The sequence below is a fragment of the Mauremys mutica genome, chromosome 15 (genome assembly GCF_020497125.1).
Source record: "Mauremys mutica isolate MM-2020 ecotype Southern chromosome 15, ASM2049712v1, whole genome shotgun sequence".
In the NCBI taxonomy this organism is placed as follows: Eukaryota; Metazoa; Chordata; order Testudines; family Geoemydidae; genus Mauremys; species Mauremys mutica.
The window spans coordinates 34384555-34408933 of record NC_059086.1 but is presented as its reverse complement, the minus strand read 5'-3'; the positions used below and the strand labels follow the sequence as shown (position 1 = coordinate 34408933).

The 24379-nt window shown below is 53.6% G+C and overlaps 1 protein-coding gene across 1 annotated transcript in view; it reads right to left on the bottom strand.

Moving 5' to 3' along the window:
* The window catches only part of LOC123350012 (immunoglobulin superfamily member 1-like), a 216005-nt gene that overhangs the window by 125794 nt on the left and 65832 nt on the right, over positions 1 to 24379 (bottom strand). The window lies entirely within an intron of this gene.

Sequence of the window (24379 nt, the reverse complement as noted above, 5' to 3'; positions counted from 1 at the left end):
GAACCTCACGTCCCGGTTCTGCCCCTGACACCGGATGGTGACGTTTGCCCCCGGGGCAATGACCCCGGTGGGGCTCAGGGAGATGGAGGGTCTGGGTAAGCTGGGATCTGCGCACAGGAGACAGGCTGTGAGAGCCAGACCCAGGCACCCACCCAGCCCCAGCCTCCTGCCCAGCTCCAGCCACGGGCAGATACAGGGGCCCCTGGGCAGAGATTCCCTCCCAGATCCCAGAGTTTCCCCCACCCAGAATCCCGGCCCTGCGAGCTGGGCTCCCAGCCCCACAGACATGGAGCCACGGCTCCCTAGTTCTTGGGATCCTCATATGCCGTGTGTGGCCCCTGCCTCATTCACTGCGTTGGGTCTGTCCTGGTGGCACGTGGGTACTGCCAAGCTAGCTGCAGCAGCTCCTCCCCAGCACAGGCTGCCGCCAGGGCACCACACCCAGCCCCCGCTCCCTGCATCTGCTTCCCGCAGACAGAGTCAAGTCCGAGGTCTCTGCTCTGATCTCCGAGGTGCCCGAGGGCTGAGCCCAGCGTGTTCCTGACTTCCCTGTGCGTCCCCAGAGCTGGGGCAGCCAGGGGAGCATCCCCCTGGGAAAGGCCCCTGCTCTGCAGCTCCCCCTGGGGGCAGGGCCGTGTTCCTGCTAATTCATTCCGCACATGGATGTAAAAAATTTTGTTGTGTGCACAGAGAGGTGATACGTGACGGAGGTGGGGCAGAGGGTTGGAGTGCTAGGGGGGGTGAGGGCTCCGGCTGGGGGTGGGGTCTCTGGGGTGGGGCTGGGGATCAGGGGTTTGGGGTGCAGGCTGCCCCAGGGCTGCAGCGGGGAGAGAGGACTCCCCCCAGCCCTCTGTTGCCGCAGCAGCCTGGGGCCGGGGGAGGGGTGCCCCTCCCTGGCCACGGCAGCTTAGAAGAAATTTAGGGGCAGGGGACCCCCCCTCCCTCGGCCCCTAATCTCAGGCAGCTGCTGTTCCCCCCTAGCTAGGGACCCCCCAGTGACTCCGTCCCCTCTCCCGGGCCGGGCGTCCCCTCTGCGGGGTCAGGGCTCAGGGCAGAGCCTGGTTCTGAGCATCCCATTGGCACCGAGTCCCCATGAGGATCTGGCTGGGGGTGGGGCTGGGAACGGGGACGCTGAGCTGGGCCCCTCACCTCTCACCACCAGCTCCACGGGGTCGCTGGGGTACGACACGGCGAACGGCTCCGATTTGCTGTGATAGAAGCAGCTGTAGCTCCCCCCGTCCTCCCGGCTCACGTTGCTGATGAGAAACACAACCTCCAACCCGTCCGAACCCATGGGTGGGAAATGGCGTCGCTCTTTATTCAGCACGAACCACACGCCCTGGTGGTGCCCCTCACACCAGATGGCCACGGCTCCCCCAAGGGAGACCCACCCGCTGGGTCTCAGGGAGATGCTGGGTTTGGGGTAGCTGGGCTCTGCAGAGGGAAGCAGACAGGCCGTGAGACACAGGCCCCGTCACTCACTCCTGGGGCCCGTCCTCACCACGTGGCCTCAGTGGAGGGTCAGACCCGGCGGCCCTGGGGACGGGCTACTGGATCCCTTTCCACAGGGGCCAGAGTTTCCTCTGAGCCCTGGGCTCACAGCATGAGACACGGAGCAACCCCAGCCCATGGGGCCCAGAGTTCTGCTCCCCGGCGGGTGAAAGGCCAGGCCAGTCTCCAGGGTCCATTCACTCCCTGGCTTTTCTGCTGGGAGGGCTGAGAGCCAGGACTCCTGGGTTCTGTCCCCGGCTCTGGGAGGGGAGTGGGGTCTAGTGGGGAGAGCAGGGAGGATGGGGGCCAGGACTCCTGGGTTCTGTGCACGGCACCACCACTGACTTGTAGGGGACTGTGCAAGTCTCTACTATCCCCCGAGGTTTATAACCTTCAGCTCCGCCCATCACCCCCTAACTGATGTGTTGCCTGGGAAAGACCCCCCTGCTCTGCAGCTCCCCCTGGGGGCAGGGATCCCCCCTTCCTTTGCCCCAAATCTCCAGTGGATGCTTCTCCCCCCTGGCTGGGGAACCTCCCACTCCCAGTGACTCCCCACTTCCCAGCCGAGCGTCCCCTCTGCAGGGCCCAGGGCTCAGGGCAGAGCCTGGCTCTGAGTGGCCCATCGGTGCGAGCCCCCGGGAATCTAGCTGGATGTGGGGCTGGGAGTCGAGGTGCCGGGCTGGGCCCCTCACCTGCTACAATGATCTGCACAGGGTCACTGGGCTCCGAGTAGGTTGTTGGGATTGTTCTGTCGCTATAACGACAGGTGTAGCTGCCCCCGTGTTCCCGTCTGGCGCTGGTGATGGGAAATTCAGCCTCAGAGCCGGCAGGGTCTGTGTGAGTCAGATAGTTCCCAGCTCCAGCCTTGTAGAGGAGGAACCTCATGCCCAGGCGCTGATGCCAACACCGGATGGTGATGTTTCCCCCCACGGGGATCACCCCACCGGGGCTGACGGAGATGGAGGGTTTGGGGTAGGACCCCTCTGGAGTCACAAACAAACAGGCAGTAAGTGGGAGTGACACAAACCGCGTCCATCTGATTCAATCCTCTGCCCATCCGTCACTCCAGCGTTTTACCCCCCACCCGTCCCTGGGGTGCAGCCCAGCCCCGCGGCTCACAGCCGGGGTGAGACACAGCAGGGGGGGAAGGAGATTTCCAGTCTCGGATTCCTTCAGTTCTCCAGGGTCAATTCAGCCCTGCCCCCGCTGCAGTCAGGGGTGACTCTGGATTGACCCCGGGGCTGAGATCAGAATCACCCTCCTTCTGTTTTTCTAACGTTGCAGTCGAGCTCCAGCTCTGCTGTAGTTGGGCTGAACACGGATTATTCTTTAAAATATTCTAAAAAAACCACATTTACTCCAATTGTCCGGCAATGTGCTGTATGCACAGGAGTGCGGGGGTGGGGTGGGGGTCATGGGACAAATCTGAGTCCTTTGAACGAAGACTCTGAAAAACACATTTGCAAAAGCCCCCGGTTGTTCTAATATTTTCCTGCCCACCCCTGGGGCTCCATCTCTGGCTCTGCTCTGCCCCAAACCGCTCTCAGCCGCTGGGGATTTAGCTCCGCTCTGCACGGTGCCGGGGGCCCCTTTGGGGACGGGATATTCCCAAAGCTCTTCAGGGGACGTTCCGAACGCCGGGCCAGGCTGAGCCTGACCCACGAGCAAAGCAGTGACACGCGCGTGCAGCAAGCCGAGGGTGAGACACAACGGGGCCTTGCTCCAGTCCCTCTGCGTGTCCACGTCTTACAGCGCTGTGATGGAATAGGGACTGTTTGTGTGGGGGAGGGGAGAGCAGGGGAGAATTTTAGGTGAGATGCAGGTATTCAACGGTAACATGAGCTAGGCCTGGGGGAGGGGAGGTGACACCTCTGGCTGGGGCTAGACAAAGGGAGGGGTGGAGTGAAGTCAGTCTTCAGTTTGGGAGCTGGGTGGTGGGTTTTGAGGGGATCCTAGGCTGGGATCCAAGCACCTTGAACCCCCCAGAAAGGCCAGATTGAGGGGTCCTGGCTCTGAACACAAGCTGGGCTGTATCCTGTGTTCCTGTCGTTCAATAAACCTTCTGTTTTATTGGCTGGCTGAGAGTCACTGTGAGTTCAGGAAGAGGGGTGCAGGGCCGGACTCCCCCACACTCCGTGCCAACTGGTGGCAGAGGTGGGATCGACTGCACCCCGGGGACGGCGCTTCCTGCAGTAAGTGACTGGGGTGCAGTAAAACGAAGGGGCGATTCACCCCTGGGAGAGTGTGACCAGCGAGAAGGACTTTGCAGTAACAGGGTCCCCCGGGGGATCACCGCGAGAAATCCCAGGGGCGGAGGAGTCTGCAGCTCGACCCTGGCAAAGAGGTGGTGACCTCAAGGACTGGCACACTAGGGGTCCCCCTGGAACCCGTGGGGAGCGGCGAGCACCCCGGCCTGCGAGTGGCCAGCAGGAAGATGTATGCCAAGCGGCACAAGTATGAGCTGGTGGAGCTGTGCAAGCAGAGGGGGCTGCACTGTGGGAAGCTCACCAAGGCCCAGCTGATTGCCCGGCTGGAGGAGAGAGATCGCAGGAATGAACCGGTCCCGGTCTCTGCGGGAAGCAGCCAGGCCGATGCAGCGCAGGCACCAGTGTCTGTCCCCGCTGGGAGCGGTCAGCCAGCCGCTGAGGGCTCCCCGAGACCTCCCACCCGTAGGCGTAGGGGGAGGGGGAGGAGGAGCCCAGCTACGGAGGGCACCGTGACCCCCCCGGCCAGCCGGGAATCATCCCGGCGACGCTCGGCCTCCGTGGAACTCAGGCGGCTGGACTTGGAGAGAGAGATCAAACTGATGGAGATGGAGATGGAGGACCGGGAGAAGCAGCGCAGACATGAGCTGGCCATGGCCCAGCTGAACAACAGTAAGACCCCGGCTGCGGTGAGTGAGGGGGGGCCCAAGCCTACAAAGAGCTTCGATAAGAACTTCCTGGCCCGGCGTAAGGAGGGGGAGGACATAGACACCTTCCTGACGGCCTTTGAGAATGCCTGCGAGCTGCACCAGGTTGACCCCGCAGACAGGATCCGGTGCCTCACTCCCTTACTGGACTCCACCGCCGTGGAGGTGTACAGCCGAATGAGAGGGGCGGAGGCAGGGGACTACAACCTGTTCAAAGAGGCCAAACTAGAGAGGACCTGCTTGACCTATTCGTACTGGAGCACCTGTATGAGCAGTGCCCAGCCGACCTGAAGCGGTGGTTGATAGATCAGAAGCCGGAGAACCCGCAGCAAGCAGGCCGGCTGGCCGACCAATATGTGGACAGTCGGGCAGGGGATGGCAGGGAGGAGTCTCGAGGGAACAGGCCTGCCTCAACGCAGAGAGAGAGTCACCATGGGACCTCCCAGCGGGGCCCTATGGAGAACCGCCACAAAAGGGGAACGTCCAGCGTCAGGTCCACCCGACCCCCTCGAGGGGACCCACGAGACATGGGCTGCTTTCACTGTGGCCAACAAGGCCACATACGGGCCCAGTGCCCCAACCTCAGAGACAGACCGAGCAGACCCCACCCGCAGAGGGTTGACTGGGTAAAGACCCAATCGGAGGAGGGGCAACATGCCCAAGAGAGGGGGGCTGGCAGCGTCCCACCTGGGAAGGAGGGAGGAGGGCCCCAGGTCAGCGCCTCTGGGGGGCTGGATGCTCCGGACACAAGGTTCTGCTACAGGGTGGCCACGGGGCTGCCCCTCCGGAAACAGTGCCTGGTTTCCCTGGAGGTGGATGGGAGGAAGGTCACCGGGTACTGGGACACAGGCGCAGAGGTGACGCTGGCCCGGCCCGAGGTGGTGGGCCTAAATCGGATGGTGCCTGATACCTACCTGACCCTGAGGGGTGTGAGCGGGACCCCATTCAAGGTGCCTGTGGCGAGGGTGCACCTGAAGTGGGGGGCCAAGGAGGGCCCCAAGGACGTGGGGGTACACCCCCATTTGCCCACAGAGGTGCTAATGGGGGGGGACCTCGAGGCCTGGCCAGGCAATGCCCAGGGTACCCTGATCGTGACCCGTAGTCAGAGTCGGCGCAGGGCACTGCACCCTGACAACGGGGAAAGTACTCTGCCCGAGGCGCAAGACCCTAACCTGGTGGGGAGGGAACGCCCAGAGACACGACCCAGAGAGGCTGCGGCTGCAGACCCAGCCGGTGAGAGAGAGCAGGTCCCCATCCCTGTCCCAGCTGCTGAGTTCCAGGCCGAGGTGCAGAAGGATCCCTCCTTGCAGAAGCCCAGGGACCGGGCTGACCTCAATGCAGCACAGACCATGAGGATAGGTTGCAAGGAGAGGTTCCTGTGGGAGAAGGGGTTCCTGTACCGAGAATGGGCTCCCCCGCGGGAAGTGGAGTCATGGGGGATTAGGAGGCAGCTGGTGGTTCCCCAGACGTTTCGCCACAAGCTCCTGTACCTGGCCCATGACATCCCCCTCGCAGGGCACCAGGGAATCCGGCGCACCAGGCAGAGGCTGCTACAGAACTTTTACTGGCCTGGGGTCTTTACCCATGTCCAGCAGTACTGCCAATCCTGTGACCCCTGCCAGAGGGTGGGGAAGGCCCGGGACAAGGGGAAAGCAGCTCTGAGGCCTTTGCCCATCATAGAAGAGCCTTTCCAGAAGGTGGCCATGGACATGGTGGGACCTCTCAGCAAGGCGACCCGGTCAGGAAAGAAATACATCTTGGTGGTGGTAGATTTCGCCACTCGCTACCCCGAGGCGGTGGCCTTGTCCTCTACCGAAGCAGACACCTTGGCGGATGTGCTGCTGACCATTTTCAGCCGGGTGGGGTTCCCCCAGGAAGTCTTAACGGACCAGGGGTCCAACTTCATGTCGAAGCTGCTCCAGTCCCTGTGGGAGAAATGTGGGGTCCGACCCAGCTGGGCCTCAGCGTACCACCCCCAGACCAACGGGCTGGTGGAGAAGTTCAACGGGACGCTAAAGATGATGCTAAAAACATTCATGCACCAGCACCCACAGGACTGGGACAAGTACTTACCTCACTTGCTGTTTGCGTACAGGGAGGTACCCCAGGAGTCTACTGGGTTTTCGCCTTTCGAACTGTTATATGGAAGGCGGGTAAGGGGGCCCCTGGACCTGATGAGAGACGAATGGGAGGGGAAGGCCGCCCCCGATGGAGAGTCGGTGGTGGAGTATGTCCTGACCTTCTGGGAAAGACTTACCGAGCTCATGGGCCTGGCCAGGGAGAATCTGGCCCGAGCCCAGAGGAAGCAGAAGGTCTGGTACGACCGCACGGCGCGGGCCCGCGCCTTCGCCACCGGGGACCAAGTGATGGTTCTCATCCCCGTGAGGAAAAACAAACTCCAGGCTGCCTGGGAAGGGCCCTTCAAGGTTGTCAAGCAACTAAATGAGGTAAACTATGTGGTGGAGCTGTCGAACCGGGCTCATCACCGCCGGGTGTACCATGTGAATATGATGAAGCCATATTATGACCGGGGGAATATGGTGTTGGCCGTGTGTGGGCACTGGGAGGAGCCGGGGGATGACCCTCTAGTGGATCTATTCCCAGGGACAAAGGCTGGTTCCCCCCTGGAGGCGATTCCCCTCTCTGATCAGCTGACCCCGGCCCAGCATGCTGAGATCAGAGGGGTGCTGCAACTATACCGACAGTTGTTTTCCAACCAGCCTGGGCGCACTAATTTGACTGTCCACCGGGTGGAGACTGGGGCACACACCCCGATACGCTGCTCCCCTTTTCGGGTTACCGGGAAGACTGCCCAGGACCTGGAAAGGGAGGTCAGGGACATGCTGGCTTTAGGGGTGATCCAGCCGTCCGCCAGCCCCTGGGAGTCCCCAGTGGTGCTGGTCCCCAAGAAGGACGGGTCGATCCGGTTCTGCGTGGACTATCGAAAGCTCAATGCCATCACCGTATCTGATGCCTACCCCATGCCAAGGCCTGATGAGCTCCTAGACAAGCTGGGAGGCGCTCGGTACCTCACCACCATGGATCTTACAAAGGGCTACTGGCAAGTGCCGCTGGACGCTGATGCCAGGCTGAAATCGGCCTTCATCACCCCCCTGGGGCTCTATGAGTTTCTGACCCTGCCCTTCGGCCTCAAGGGAGCGCCGGCCACCTTCCAGCGCCTGGTGGATCAGCTACTGAGGGGGATGGAGAGTTTTGCTGTGGCGTATATTGACGACATCTGCGTCTTCAGCCAGACCTGGGAGGATCACGTGTTCCAGGTTAGACGAGTGCTGGACCGACTCCGGGAGGCGGGGTTAACCGTAAAGGCTGAGAAGTGCAAGGTGGGGATGGCTGAAGTACCTTACCTGGGCCATCGGGTGGGGAGCGGCTGCCTAAAGCCGGAACCGGCCAAGGTGGAGGTGATCAGAGACTTGCCAGCTCCCCAGACCAAAAAGCAGGTCCAGGCCTTTATTGGGATGGCGGGGTACTATCGGAGGTTCGTGCCCCACTTTAGTGCCATAGCCGCCCCCATCACTGAGCTGTGCAAGAAGGGGAAGCCAGACAAGGTGGTCTGGACCGAGCAGTGCCAGGAGGCTCTCCAGGCACTGAAGGAGGCTCTGCTCAGAGGCCCAGTTCTGGCAAACCCAAACTTTGACAAGCCCTTTATGGTGTTTACCGACGCCTCAGACACGGGCCTGGGGGCGGTGTTGATGCAGGAAGATGAAAAGGGGGAGAGACACCCCATCGTGTACCTGAGCAAGAAGTTGCTACCCCGGGAGCAGAACTACGCGGCCATCGAGAAGGAATGCCTGGCCATGGTGTGGGCCCTGAAGAAACTAGAGCCATATCTCTTTGGGCGCCACTTCACCGTGTACACCGACCACTCTCCCCTGACCTGGCTGCACCAGATGAAAGGAGCCAACGCCAAGCTCCTGAGGTGGAGCCTGCTCCTGCAGGACTATGACATGGACGTGGTCCACGTGAACGGAAGTGCCAACCTGATAGCGGACGCGCTGTCCCGGAGAGGGGGCCCTGAACTTCCCCAGGTCACTGGTCAAAGTGACCCCGCTCAGTTCAGTCTCGGAGGGGGGAGAGGTGTGATGGAATAGGGACTGTTTGTGTGGGGGAGGGGAGAGCCGGGGAGGATTTTAGGTGAGATGCAGGTATTCAATGGTAACATGAGCTAGGCCTGGGGGAGGGGAGGTGACACCTCTGGCTGGGGCTAGAGAAAGGGAGGGGTGGAGTGAAGTCAGTCTTCAGTTTGGGAGCTGGGTGGTGGGTTTTGAGGGGATCCTAGGCTGGGATCCAAGCACCCTGAACCCCCCAGAAAGGCCAGATTGAGGGGTCCTGGCTCTGAACACAAGCTGGGCTGTATCCTGTGTTCCTGTCGTTCAATAAACCTTCTGTTTTACTGGCTGGCTGAGAGTCACTGTGAGTTCAGGAAGAGGGGTGCAGGGCCGAACTCCCCCACACTCCGTGACAAGCCCTGCTCTGCCTGACCCATTCCCTGGGCTCCTGCCAGCTCCCCGGGCACAGTGCGGGGGCGCTGCGGGGGGGCTGGTGCCTTCACTCTGTATTTCCTGCTTTGAGTGCAGGTGAATTCACCCTGTGTGGTGCCCATCGCTGTAATGAGTGGGGCGAGGTCTCAGTCCCACCTCTGGGTGTGGGAGGGAGCAGGGGTCTGAGAGGTTCATAACTTTGTGGGATCTGCTGCACCCCTCATCCTTCACCTACGTCCCTCGTCCTTAATGTGGAAATTCCCCCAGCTGCCCCATTCCCCACAGATACTCACCTCCGGACACCCCGCTCCGCCCAGCCAGCCAGCAGCCTGTAATGAGATGGATCGTTAGGGACCAGATCCCAGAGCAACTGGATCCTACACCCTGGGCTCAGATCCCTCCTATGGGCACACACCCTGGCTGTCTCCAATACTCACCGAGGAGGAGGACGGTGAGAGCAGATGCCATGACGGGGGCAGCGAGGGGACCCTCAGCGCTGCCACCAACACCCCGGTGCTCAGCTCCACCGAGCCCCAAATAAGGAACTCGTCTGCTGGCTGCAGCTACAGGAAGTCAACGATATCTCGTCTCTTCCTGCGTCCATCACACATTGTCTCTAATCTGCTGGTGAAATCTAGTGTGGTCAAAGCAACCCAGGGACTGTCAGCCTGGCCAAGCATCACGCAGCTCCCAGCTTGTCTGTGTCTCTGTGGAGAGTGGGGGCAGGTCACCCTCAACATACCCTGCAGTCTTGAGGAAAGTGCATCAGCCTGAGAGACCACAGGGTCTGGTCTTCAATCTTCCACTGGCCACTATTTCCATCCCCTTTTCATTCTGGGTTCTAGCGGCTGATCACCCATGTAGGTAAAATTAATACCTGATCGTGCAATTAAAGGCTGGTGTTGTGATGGAGCTGCATGAGGGGGCAGAGTTAAGGTCGTTCAGGAAACCTTAACTGCGGCATTTCCTGGTGCTGGAGGGTTTGACTCTGCAGCCTTCCCGCTCAGCCTGCCAACCTGCCCACCTGCGACACGAGCCCGTGGCACCGAGTGAGGAGCGGGTGCGATGGGGGACGCCTGGGTTTGCTGCCCCTTGCGCCATAGCTGAGCAATGATGGCGGCTTCACACTGTAGCGCCTGGTTCTAAGGGGCTTTTCTCAGCGTGTGAATTAAATCAACCAGGTTCAAAAGAAAATCAGAGAAAGAGAAATTCCATCCCGGGCCCCCAATGGGTCACCAGCCGGGAGAGACCCAGGGACCTTCTAATGCCCCCGCAGAGACCCTGCCCCCGAGCTGGAGGAGACACTGTCAGGGGTTATGTGGCCAGGCCCTAGAGAGGGACGTGACACAGGCTTTGTTTATACGCCATTGGCTAGAGGGCAGCAGGAAGCTGGGGGTCAGGGGGCTCCATTCCCATATCCGGGAGGGGAGTGGGGTCCAGTGGTTAGAGCAGGGGTCCGGGCACCAGGACCCGGGTGTGATGGTTGTGCTGTCACCCGTCAGTTCTCACCCAGCACTGGGTAACGCCGGGGGCACCGCGACTCAGGGGCAGCGTTAGAAGATGGTTCAGGAGCCCGGCCAGATGGTCCCAATGGGCTTCTTAAATCCCTAACCCCCCGTTCTCCTGCCAGCCCCACACTGCTCAGGAGCCTCCCCCCATAGCTGCTCTCAGCCCCACAGAGCAGGAGGGGGACGAGCAGGAGATTCAGTGCCTAGCAGAGTCACCCCCCAGCCTGTTGCCCACAACTGACACCCCCCATCCCTGCCTGCCCCCTTCTCCCATCCTGCCCCCTGGCATATCCCCCTTTGAATCGCCCCCAGCCTGGTCCCCTCACAACCTCCCCCACCACAATCCTTCCCTCCTCATACCCCCCTCCCCTGCCCTGTTTCCCCTCAAGTGCCCATCAATCTGCCGTAACTGTGGACAGATGCTCTGGTCTCAGATCCCACCCCCCTATGGACACAAGGCCTGTGTGTCTCCGATACTCACCAAAGAAGAAGATCATGAGAGCAGATGCCATGATGGGAGCAGCGAGGGGCCCCTCAGCGCTGCCACCAACACCCCGGTGTGCAGCTCCACCAAGCCCCAAATAAGGAACTCAGCTGGTGGCTCCAGCTACAGGAAGTTGACGATGTCTTGTGTCTTCCTGCGTCCACCACACACTGTCTCTAATCTGCAGGCGAAGTCTACTGCGGTCAAAGTAAGCAGAGGGCTTTGCAAAACCCTAGAAACCCAGAGACTGTCAGCCTGGCCAAGCATCATGTACTTCGTAGCTTGTCTATGTCTTGGTGGAGAGTGGGGACAAGTCACCCTTGACGTACCCTGCAGCCTTGTGGAAAGTGAACTGGGCTGGGAACCAGGTGACCACTGGGTCTGGTCTTCAATCTTCCACTGACCATGATTTCTGTGAAAATTTCATCCCCTTTTCATTCTGGGTTCAAGCCCAGTTGATGACCCATGTATGTAATATTAATACCTGATCATGCAATTAAAGGCTGGTGTCATAATGGACCTGCAAGAGGGAGCAGAGTTAAGGTCGTTCAGGAAACGATAAGTGTGGCATTTTCTGGTGCTGGAAGGTTTCCCCTCAAGTGCCCATCAATCTGCCCTCAGTTAAGATGGCTGCCATCACCCAGTGTCCCCAGTTGGCTGGGCACCAGGCTGCCCTCTGGGAAATGGCACCCACCTGGGATAGGAGAGGTAGTAGGAGGCAGAGGAATATGGGGAGTGGGAGAATGTGGGGGAACATTGGGGGGTGGGGGCTGAGAGGTAGGAGCTAAGGGGAGCAGAGCCGGGGAGAGAAAGTAGTATACGGCTTGACAGTATTCATCACCATGTATTTTTTACAGGTTTCTACACCCCATTTGGGGCTTATGTCCCACCCTCTGTTCCCATTTCCGTTGGTGTTGAGGTTTGGCGCCGTCGGCTATGTTGAATTTTTTTATTATTATTAATGTTTGAATAGGGGGAATATCGCGTTCTTGTGCTTTGATACATTTAGTTGATTGTTTAGAGGAAAAGGTTGACATAACGGCATGAGAGAAAGAAAAATAAAGATTTTGCTTTTAATGGATTCGTTTGAAAGAATAGAGGCAAGTTATTAAAGAAAAGAGATTTGGGGTTAGATTTAGTAAGGAGAGATGATTTTAAAGGCCTAGTTTTGCATGTTAATAAAGAATTTTTAAAAATGAAATCAATTAAAATGTTTATTAAATATAATGTTAGGTTAAAAAAAAAACACATGGCAGAAAAAGGAAATTTTATAAAGCGGAAACTGTTTAGTAAGCACATTGTAAAAAATATAAAGGTTGGTTAATAAAGAAGCATTTAAAATATTAACTATAAGGGGAAGTTAACAAAGAGCATTTCCAAATATTAAATAAAAGAGAAAAATATAAAGATAGGTTAAAAGAGGGAAACTGGCAGGAAAAGGAAGCCCCTTTGCAAAGGGCAAAGATAGACAGGACGTGGTTGAGCCAGAGAGAGGGAGATCTTACTCTTGTAACTGTTCCTGGGGAAGGAGGGGCTTCCCAAGAGTCACAGCCCCCGAGGCTAGTTATCTCCGCCTTTGGATCGGACCGATCAGATACTGTTCTACAGCTGCATCATAGAATATATTTTCCTGAACCAATCGTATAGTCCCAAGATTTTTAACCACGGGACATCTCCCCGTCCTCCCCGCCCCTTTAACTGCCTTATTCTTATCTAAAAAAAACAGACCCCAAGCATCTTTCCTGCCATGTAGCATTTTCACATAGATGCTTTAATAAAGGTTAAAACCGTAAGCCCTTATTAACAAACAGTTTTTTAACGTTTTTCCCCTACGCTTTTGGTGAGGACAATTTGAAGCTGCAGCAAAAGCAGCTTTGTTAGCCAGCGAATTAGCGAGAAAGAAGGCTCTTAGATGTCCAGAGCGTAAAGATAAGAAGTTTGTTTCTTTTGAAACTTTAGAACAAAAGTAAAAGTTACATTAAGTTCTGTAAAGGAATAAAGCTCTATTTTATAATCACTTGAGAAGATAAGCCTATTTGAAGAAACAGCCCTTTATTGATAGGTGTTTCAATAAAAAATGAGCATGCAGAAACACCCCAGGGCAGTGGTCCCCAACCTTTTTGTCTGGCGGGCGCCAGACGAAGGACTGTGGCGGCGGTGGAGCATCCGCCGAAATGCCGCCGAATTTCTGCAGCGTTTTGGCAGCGACGCCTCTCAATGACGTCACTTGGCGGCAAACGGTGTCATCGAGAGGCGTTGCTGCCGAATTTCTGCGGCGTTTCAGCGGTGATGCCTCTCGATGACGCCACTTGCCGCCAACAAGTTTTCCCCGCTGCTTTTGCTAACATTTGGTTATTTTTTAGGGAGGACAATTTGAAGCAGTTTTTCTAAATTAGTGGATTAGAAAAGAAGACCACTTTGAAAGACAAGCCTAGCTAAAGAAACATCCCTCCATATAACACTTTTACATGTGTGTGCATCCAACGAAGTGGGGATTCACGCACAAAAGCTCATGCTCCAATACCTCTGTTAGTCTATAAGGTGCCACAGGACTCTTTGCTGCTTTTAATAAAAAAGGAGTATGCAGAAACACCCCAGGGTTAAACCCACAAACCTTTACTAATAAAAAGGTTTTAAAAGCTTTTTTTTCCCTACGTTTTTAGTGAGGACAATTTGAAGCTGCAGCAAAAACAGCGTCTGTGAGCCAGTGGATCAGAGGTAAGAAGATTGCTTCTTCCCCCACTTTTTAACAAATACAAAAGAAAGTTATATTAAGAATTGTATAGGAATAAACAAGCCCGTATGAAGACACATCCCTTCATTTAGCGCTTTTGCATATGTTTCAATAAAAAATTTGCACGCAGAAACCATCCCAGGGTGAAAACCACAAACAAACTGTTTATAAAAGCAATTTAGTGATAAAAATATTTTCCCCCTATGTTTTAGACCCGGGATCAGCAACCTCATAAGTCATGTGCCCCAGCCCCCTAATCATTTGTGTTGCCCTCCGCTGGACTCTTTCCAATGTTTCCACGTCCTTCTTGTAGTGTGGGGCCCAAAACTGGACACAGTATCCAGATGAGGCCTCACCAATGCAGAATAGAGGGGAACGATCACGTCCCTCGATCTGCTGGCAATGCCCCTGCTTATACAGCCCAAAATGCCATTAGCCTTCTTGGCAACAAGGGCACGTTGTCGACTCATATTGTGAAAGTAGAATGAATTATATTGTAAAAATAAGAATGGATTAAAGAAATGTTGTATGTACCTTTAAGCAGAAATAAGAAATGTTGAAATACAGGTGCCAGGAAAAGAAACATTAGGCATAAAAAATTATGCTAATGGCGAAACATTAACAGAAGATGGGTAATAGTTAGTAAGGAAATAAGATATGCATGCCTAGCCCAGGTAAACTTATCTGATTCTGCTTCCTTTGTTATCTTGTTAAGTTCTCACCCTTTTATCTGTATAAATAAGATAGTTTGTGTCTTGCATGGTGCTCACATTATCTGGGTGTCATTAGCAGAGCGCTGTGCTAATAAAACGGAGTGGTCTGACAAACTGTGAGTCCTGAGTCTAACTTTGACAATTTGGAGGTTCCACCGAGACGGCAACTGTCTTCACTGGGGCTGTGTGATTCCTGACCATTTTTGTAGGTTGACCGTGGCAGCCGGCACCTGGGCATTTGGCCCGAGCGGTCCTCCACCAGAACGGAAAGGCGCATGACCACAGTGAAGTCTACGCCATTGAACCTGTTGGTTCCCACTCTGTTCTGGTAGGGATCCCGGGATCTGACATCAGGAATCTGGTCAGGTAATTATTTCTGTGTTTTGTCCGGACTGAGGACTGTCCTGTCTCTGTGTCTATCCGTCCTCCTGTGGAGTGTTTGAGTCTGGGTGCCATCTCCGTCTGGGGATCGGCCAACTAAGGGGTTCCTGTCCCCGCGGTCTGAGTGAGTGGAATCTGCACAATCACAGCCGCACCGCACTTTGGGTAAAACCCCTGGTGTGAAAGCAAGGGTGATTGAGGCAGTAGCCTGTGGGCTCCTTTTGTATGTTGCACCGGGCATCGCTCTGACGAACCCGAATTTCCTTCTTGTGCGATTGGTGTGTGAAGTCCTCCTGTATGGGTAACCAGACGTCTAAGTAGGGACAGTTCCCTAAACGAACGCCGGCTCAGTTTGTTGAGTCTGAACTCTTTATGAACTGAAACTTAACTCAGACTACATGTCTCTGTCTGAAACTTTTAATCAAAAGTTTTGACCTGCGAACTACTCATGACCCTTCCCCTCCCAATAAGTAGCCATCAGTAGCCATCTCCTCCTTTGTCTTCTCCAATTTGCATTTTAACCTGTTTTATCCTGTAGAATCTTGATTGATTATGCATGACCATTATGATCTGTTAATCACTTTGTTTACTTCTGTGTATAAACATTGATGCTCACCCCTAATAAACTTGCCACACTTACTCCGAAGCTCTGCTTTTAAGCTAAGGATGGTGTGAGCCCGTTGATCAACGAATTGTTGTCTGGTCTCTGACAGATTTCTGAGCCCTATACCAACTCCGCACAAACTCGGGTGCTGGAGAGGTGAGTAGGACTTGCTTTTTACCTAACAATTTGGGGGCTCGTCCGGGATTCCTTCTGGTGCGGTGCCTCTGTCCAGTGGTCAGACCACTCATATACGAATTGGCAGGCGCCACGGGAGATTTCTCCCAGCCAATTCAATATTGAGGGGTTGTGTACTGGACAGCAGGATAAACGCCAGTTGGAGGGCTCCTGTCAGACACCATGGGTCAAGGGACTAGCGTGCCTCTTGAGAGTCCGCTGGGGATTGTAAATAAGTTATGGATTGAAGGGAAACTCCCAGTACAGACAGGAATGTCTAGGAGAAAGTTGTACACACTGTGTGTAAGGAATTGGACTGGGTATACCGCGGTATTGGCCAACCCGGAGATGAGGTGGCCTTCGTATGGCTCTTTCGAACAGGCTGCCTTAAGAGGAGTAAGGAGCCAGATCGAAAAAGACCATCCGGGACAGTTATGTTACTGGTTTTGTTGGGACACAGCAGCAGAGCTGTGGAAATCTTTAAAAATTATGGCAGTCAGGTATTCTCCCGAGAGTGAACCCCCTCCATGTTATTTCGATGAAGGGTGTAAACCACGGCGTGTTTTAACTCGTCAGTTGGTCCCCACTGCACCTGCCCCTATTCCTCCGCAAGGGGACTCTCTCCAGAGCGCAGAGGGGAATCTGCAGGACTCCAAATTGGAATCTCTGCAGAGGGTTAAGGAGGAATTGGAGGGGCACACCTCGGAAGGAGTTTTGCATGGGAGAAAGAAAGGGAAAGTAGTAAAAAGAAAGAGAAAAAGGAAGAATATAAGTTGATGGCTTTAGCTTTTCGCGGTGGTATTCGAGGCAGAAGCCGTGGCCGTGGCAGGGGATTTCAGGGTGCTCGGGGAAGAGGGTCCTGGCAACCCCAGCCATCAGGAAATTGTTTTCAGTGCGGACAGCCCGGTCACTTTAAACGTGAATGCCCCTGGGGACGCCCAGAGGGTCCGGTCGCATCCGCAGATACTTACACCAGGGACGAATACACCGCTGCACCACCAGCCCAGCCCGTTCCTCAGGCCTGGATCAACTACGGGCAACAGCAGCAGCTGCAGCAAACTCAGCCTTCTCAATGACGGTACCCCGGGGGCGAAGGCAAACAATGTGATGGTCTTATTTCCTTAATGTCTTTAGCCGGCTCTTTCCTCACTTTCTCCCCTCCCAGCAAAGAGCCTCGTCTAACCCTTTCAGTCCAGGGACTGCCTGTCTGTTTCCTCATTGATACTGGAGCGACTTTCTCTCTTTTAAATCATGCCCCCTCTCCCTGGCTATCCTCTGAGGTTAAAACTGCAACTGGGGTGGAGGGCAACCCACAGTCTCTGGGACTCACTTTGCCTCTAAATGTTATTTATGCTGATAAATGTTTTTTCTCACCGTTTTCTTTTTTCCCCAGCTTGTCCGATCCCTTTGATGGGCCGGGATTTACTCTGTAAGCTTGAGGCTACTTTAACCTGCACTCCTGAAGGGGTAGGATTATTGATGACAGTGTTAGGAGATTCGGCCCCAGCTCAGGGTAATTGGGAAAAACCCCCCTCTCTCTCCCCTGACCTCACTGACTTGCCTTCAACCCTCTGGGGAATTTCTGACACTGATGTTGGCCTGCTCCTTTCGGCAGAGCCAGTAAGGATTCAAGTGAAGCCCTCCTTAGCCCCCCCGTCAGTCCCCCAATACCCCCTGTCGCTGGAAGCCCGGGAGGGCATCCGCCCCATTGTCGAGGGATTCATTGCACAAAAGCTAGTCCGCCCTCAGCGCACTCCCTGTAATACCCCTATACTGCCTGTCAAAAAGCCTCCTAAAAAGGACGGAGACCCTATTCGTTGGTGCTTTGTACAGGATCTACGGGTTATTAATCAGTATGTGGTCCCTCTTCATGCAGTAGTTCCTGATCCAGCTACTATCATCAGCCAAATCCCCTGGGATGCTGAATGGTTCACTGTTATTGACTTAAAATCAGCCTTTTTCAGCATTCCTGTGCACCCAGACTCTCAATATCTCTTTGGTTTCACCTGGGAGGGACAAAGTTATGTCTGGCAACGACTTCCTCAAGGCTACAGAGACAGCCCCACGATTTTCAGCCAATGCCTCCGCCACGACTTGGAAGGCTTCACCAGTCCGTAGGGATCCACGTTAGTCCTATACGTAGATGACATCCTACTAGGTAACCGCGAAGAAGCCGCCCTCCGCATCGATGGTAAGGCACTTTTATTATACCTACACACCAGAGGCCACAAGGTAGACCCTAACAAGATTCAGTGGGTCTCACAGAAGGTCCGATATCTGGGCTTCCTGTTAACCCCAGAGGGGAGACAAATGGACCCAGTCCGCATAAAGACTATCCAAAACTGCCCTCTGCCAAACACCAAGAAACAACTTCGAGGTTTCTTAGGATTAATTGGCTTCTGTCGCCCTTGGTTGCCGTCCTGCGGGGAGTTGAGCAAACCGCTCCACCGACTCACTGCTAACCTTGCTCCTGACCCTTTGCAGTGGTCCCCAGACACGATTCAAGCCTTTCAGTTACTCAAGGACAGTGTGGCCTCCTCCATGTCTCTCCGCCCCCCCAATTACAGCAAACCCTTTCACCTTTTTGTCCACGAGAGGGGCGGAATTGCTAGTGGCGTCCTTACCCAGCTGAGCGGGCCCCACCATTTCCCGCTTGCTTTTTACTCCCAGCAGATCGACCCTGTCACTCAGGGAACCCCATCCTGCACCCGGACTCTGGCAGCAGCTGCCCTGCTGATCACAAAGGCAAAGAGCCTGACCCTGGGTCATTTTACCACGGTCTGGACCTCTCATGCCTTGTCAGCCCTTCTGCGTAGGGGCACGACCCAAGCCTTTTCGGCCCATCATCAGCAGCAGCTAGAGGCCGAACTCCTAGAAGACACTAACCTAATTTTTGAAAGGTGTGGGCCCCTTAATCCAGCTACCTTGCTTCCTGACCTGCCAGTCCTCCAGGATCAGCACAACTGTGTGGAAGTAGTTCATAGCATCTTACAGATAAAGAACAACCTGTTTGACGTGCCACTGGACAACCCTGATTGCATCCTCTTCTCGGACAGAAGCTCCTTCTATGTTAATGGCAAGCGTTTCACCGGTTATGCAGTCACCTCTGAATGGGACATTCAAGAGGCCGCCTCACTGCCAGGCAACTGGGGAGCCCAAGCCGCCGAACTCTATGCCCTGGCCCGAGCTTGCCAGTTGGCCGCTGGTAAGACCGTTACCATTTTTACTGATAGCAAGTATGCTTTTACCCTGTACTGGTACCCGCTACTGAACTACAGTCGTGGGAAAGCCTCGGAGCCACTCTGGTCAAAGGGACCTGGCTTATGCCGGATGGCCGAGCCTGCCTCCCTCGCTCCACATACCCCGTGGCAGTTCGCTGGCACCATGATAAGGGGGGTCACTACGGCACGCACGCCCTTGTGGACACCATCGCTCGCTTTTGGTATGCTCCAGGCATTCAACCCTACTGCCTGTCAATAGTGAAAGCATGCAGCACATGTCAGCGAAATGGACCTGCTCCGCCTCTTAACAAAATTAAGGGTGGAAGACCGCCGCCTGCTGTTCCATTTCAACATCTTCAAATTGACTTTGCAGATATGCCAAAGGCTTTTGGGAAAAAGCACCTCCTTGTTTTGGTTTGCCCTCTGACTTCATGGGTCGAAGCTTTTCCTACTGCTAATTGTACTGCTGCCACAGTGGCGAAGATCCTCCTTAGAGACATTGTACCCCGTTTTGGCATCCCTCTCATACTTGATTCAGATCGCAGACCCCACTTTACTGGTAATGTCCTTGGCCGTTTAGAACAAGGACTGGGCATTTCACACTCCTTTCATACACCCTACCACCCCCAGTCTAGCGGGAAAGTTGAGCATATGAATAGGGACCTTAAGCTTACATTGGCTAAATACTGTCAGGAAACAGGGTTAAACTGGCCTCAGGTACTTCCCCTGGTCCTGTTTCACCTTCGTACTCGCCCAACCCGTGTATTGGGATTATCCCCCTTTGAACTGCTCTATGGACACCCCCCTTTCAAAGGCGGGGCGCTACCACGTGCTGATGTTTCACTATTGGGAGGGGATCATATGACCGCGTGCCAGTTTCTCTCCCTACAGGCTCGCCTCCGTACCCTTTGGAAAGCGATCCACCCGTTCCAACCGGGGGACTTCGTCTGGGTCAAAAAGTTCGTTCGTGGCGACACCCTCCAGCCGAGGTTTACTGGACCCCACCAGGTTCTTTTAACAACCCAGACTGCAGTGTTCCTGGAAGGACGCAAATCCTGGATCCACCACTCCCACGTCAAGCCAGCCGTAGTGGACCACAGTGACGGACCAGCAGCTCTTGCCACCACTGAGGATACTGCCTCTGACCAGTGGACCAGCTTACCTCTTTCAGACATCAGACTTAAATTGACTCGAAAAAATGAGAGGACCTTTTATTCTGACAACTGTATGTTTTTATTATGCCTTTTTAGTTTATTTTCTGCTTATGAAGATAATGCTTTTATTAGATATTCCCACGAGGTTAAAACTCGTATTTTAGGAAATAGAAGTAATTGCTGGGTATGTACTCAATTTCCAGTAAATGCAGAACAGGGACTCCCCTTCACACCCATTCCCCTGACTACTGCTAATATGACTTGGATGCCACCGGCTAAAGTAAAAGATCCAGTCCAACACAATCTTACATGGGACAAAACAGGAGTGCCAATTAACAGATATCTCAGGGTAACCAATCAGACAGGATCACTGTGTTTTGTTAAAGAAAAGGGGTCAACTTTTGTGGGAACCAGTAAATGCAACATGTATTTTAATGGCACCGCCTTTAGTAAAAATCTTGGCTTCAAGCCTTGCGCATCCCACTTATCCCATATGTGGATCCCTCACCCCGATACAACTTTTTCATGGGTGGGCAAGCCTTCAGAGTCAGCTTTTAAGAAGCCCTGCTCAGATCACGAGGGTGTCCAACTAATTGTTAAGGGAGATACGATTGCCTTCTACAACTGCTCAAGCAGTACTACACTGCACTTTGAAAACACCACTACCAAATTGTGCCTCTGCGGTTTGCACAACGACCCCTCTGCGTTACCAGGGGAACAGTGGTCCAACGGGTGGTGGGTTACCTCCTACTTTGAGAAATGGAATACCCGAAACGCAATGTATGGAACATACTGGGTGTGCGGGCCCAAAGCTTATTACTTTCTCTCCCTTGATTGGGCAGGGTCATGTTATTTAGCGTGGCTCACACCGCCTTCTCGCATCTCCCTCACCCCCCCCCATTTTCCCCACATTCGTAACATCCGTGAAACCTTCAGAGATATCAATATCCGTGATGGTTTGTCGTGGCAACGGTGGGCTGGTCTTATTAGCTTGAGGGGTGGTGTCATCCGTCTACAGGGACTACTAGAATCTTTAACCAATGAAACTGCGACCCTATTTGAGAATCAGGCCGGGGAAATGTCCCAGCTGCGCCAGTTAGCTTTGCAAAACCGAATGGCTTTAGACATAATGTTAGCAGCCCAAGGAGGAACTTGCGCCCTCATAAATGAAGAATGCTGTGTTTTTGTAAACGACACCTACCCTGACACTTTTCAACGTACCAAACATCTAAGGGAAATGGCTAAGAACTACTCCTCTGGCCAGCCACCTTATGATTGGTGGGGAGCCTTATGGAATTGGCTGCCTGAATTTGGGTGGGTTAAAAAACTCTTGGTGGGTGTTGTTGGGGCCATAGTAATCCTTATAATACTGTGTTGCTGTATTCAGTGTGTCCCCTCCCTCATAAACTCATGTAGGTCAGTTTATTCTTTTTCTACTTCAGCCAAAGGCCTTACTCTCTTCGAGTTGGCCCAGGCTGAAATTGCCAAGAAACCTTTGGCTCCTTAAAATAGGGTGTAGCTTTGGTAAATAGTTATCCCAAAGCTACAAATGGAGGAATGTTGAGTCTGAACTCTTTATGAACTGAAACTTAACTCAGACTACATGTCTCTGTCTGAAACTTTTAATCAAAAGTTTTGACCTGCGAACTACTCATGACCCTTCCCCTCCCAATAAGTAGCCATCAGTAGCCATCTCCTCCTTTGTCTTCTCCAATTTGCATTTTAACCTGTTTTATCCTGTAGAATCTTGATTGATTATGCATGACCATTATGATCTGTTAATCACTTTGTTTACTTCTGTGTATAAACATTGATGCTCACCCCTAATAAACTTGCCACACTTACTCCGAAGCTCTGCTTTTAAGCTAAGGATGGTGTGAGCCCGTTGATCAACGAATTGTTGTCTGGTCTCTGACAGATTTCTGAGCCCTATACCAACTCCGCACAAACTCGGGTGCTGGAGAGGTGAGTAGGACTTGCTTTTTACCTAACAAGTTTATGTATTTAGGATGGGTCCGGACTCCTGTAAGAAGGGTCTGGACTCCTGTAAATTTCTGGAAAAATGGTCTAGGCTAACTCAGGGGGATCCCAAAACTCAGTGGCCACTGTTAAAATCTTGGAACAAAGACCGAGTGGACGTCTTAAAGGACAAACTCGGCCAACCTAAAACTAAATTGGCTAAAGAAGAGGTTAATTGTTTCATTCAGTGGTAGGAAGAGGCAAATCGTAGCTGGACAAAATCAAAATTCGCCTCTCTCAAATATTCAAATAATAAGTTAAAAGCTTTATTAAAAGCCTCCTCTCCCACCACCAGACCGAGCACTCCCCTTTACCCCGTTCTCAAAAACCCACCCTGGATCGATCCAACCCCCTTAATACTCCCATCTCATTGTAAAAAGGACAACAAGCCCCTTGTTCTGTTCCCCTTTGTTGTCTGCCTCAAAAACTGATTCTTTAGTGTTCCACTACCAATTCTGCAAGGAGGGTGGGCTTCTCAACTAGCCCCCACCCTTCCTGGTCCCTTTCCTTAAACATTTCTTTCAAAATTGTGAAGTGACCACAATATCACTCACAAACGGTTCATCGGAAAAAAGCAGGATCGGGCCCAGAAAAGCAGGCAAGCAACAGATAAAGAAACTGAAAAACAGGTTGGAAGCCCTAAGGGCATAGTGTAAGGAGTAAGAAAAGCAGTAAGTGCAGGCATGAACCCCTGGAACAATACTTAAAATGGTGAAATCTGAGGTGATAAAGGTGTTATTTTGGGAGATAAACAAGTGATTTAAGGAAAGAGTGAAAAGTTAACTCTACAAAGGCTGGAGAGAATTAAGCAGTTAAACTTTGTGAAAATGTTAAAAAGGACCATGTTAAAGAGAGAATTCTTGGTTTCTTTGCAGCCAATCTGAAGGGAAAATGGGCCCTTTTCCAAAAGAATGCCTGTAAATAATCCAAATATATATACAGCTATGTAAAAACAAAGCAGTGTAAAGGAATGTCAAAGAAAATGTGTATGTATCTATTTGTCTGTGAAAATATGTAAAGTTCTAGGAATCTAAACCAGCACATCTGGTTTGTAAAACTCCTGTTTTGTAGGTGTAAGATAAATTGGTTTTGTTTTTGTTTTTAATGCCACTAATAATTCATTTGACTCTTAATTCAAAGTTGCAAAACTGACAGACCTTTTTGCAAGACACAGGTAATTAGTGTTGTTTGACTTTGGGATTTAGCATTTAACCCTTAAGGGATAACTTGATTCTTTATAAATTTTAAAATGTTTTTTAAAATAAAGACCAAGTCATGGCTGCAATAGGGCAGTCAAAATCAGGAGAACAGCTATGGCTACACTTGCACTTCAAAGCGCTGCCACGGCAGCGCTTTGAAGCGCTAAGTGTAGTCAAAGTGCCAGCGCTGGGCAGGGCTGCCCAGAGGATTCCGGGGACCCGGGGTCTTTGGCGGCGGGGGGGCCCTTCCGTTCCGGGACCCGCCGCCTAAGTGCCCCGAAGACCCGCGGCGGGGCCCCCCCGCCGCCGATTTACCGTCGAAGTGGGACCCGCCGCCGAAGCGCAGCCCGGTCTTCAGCGGTAATTCGGCGGCGGGGGGCCCCGCCGCGGGTCTTCGGGGCACTCCGGCGGCGGGTCCGGAAAGGAAGGGCCCCCCGCCGCCGAATTACCGCCGAAGACCGGGCTGCGCTTCGGCGGCGGGTCCTGCTCTGTCTTCGGTGGTAATTCGCGGGTGGGGGGTCCTTCCGCTCCGGAGTGGAAGGACCCCCCGCCGGGGAAGACCGGGAGCAGAAGAAGCTCCTGCGCCGGGCCCCGCAAGCGTTTTCTGGGCCCCCAGGAGGGAGTGAAGGACCCCGCTCCAGGGGCCCCGAAAAACTCTGGTGGGGGCCCTTGTGGGGCTCGGGGCCTGGGGCAAATTGCCCCTCTTGCCCCCACCTCTGGGCGGCCCTGGCGCTGGGACAGAGCTCTCCCAGCACTGTCCGTACTCCACTTCCCTGTGAGGAATAACGTACAGCGCTGGGAGCTGCGCTCCCAGCGCTGGGGCTTTGACCATACTGGTGCTTTGCAGCGCCGCAATTTGCAGCGCTGGAGAGGGTGTGTTTTCACACCCTGCTGCAGCGCTGCAAATTTGCAAGTGTAGCCAAGGCCTAGGGAGAGATTCTGGAGTCTTTTTGTTTGGTTGGTTGGGGTTTTTTTTATAAAAATAGCAGATAAGAGCTGTAGTTGAAGAATAAGAAATTAACAGTGACCCTCTGAAGCAACAGCAGAGGTGAGGTGCACAAAACAAAAAGAAGCAACGTTAAATACACTGAGCCTTAAAATGGCTCTGTGTAATCAGACTGTCACTTTTGATAAGGGTACATGAAAACTCTGTAAGAAAAAAGAAACAGTTACATCGTATGTAAAAATTGATATGGCTAATGTTTTAAAAAAAAAAGTTGTAGTATAGAAGGAATGTGCTTTTTCCCTAGGACATGTGCAGTGTATATTGTAAAAAGGGGTAAAAGA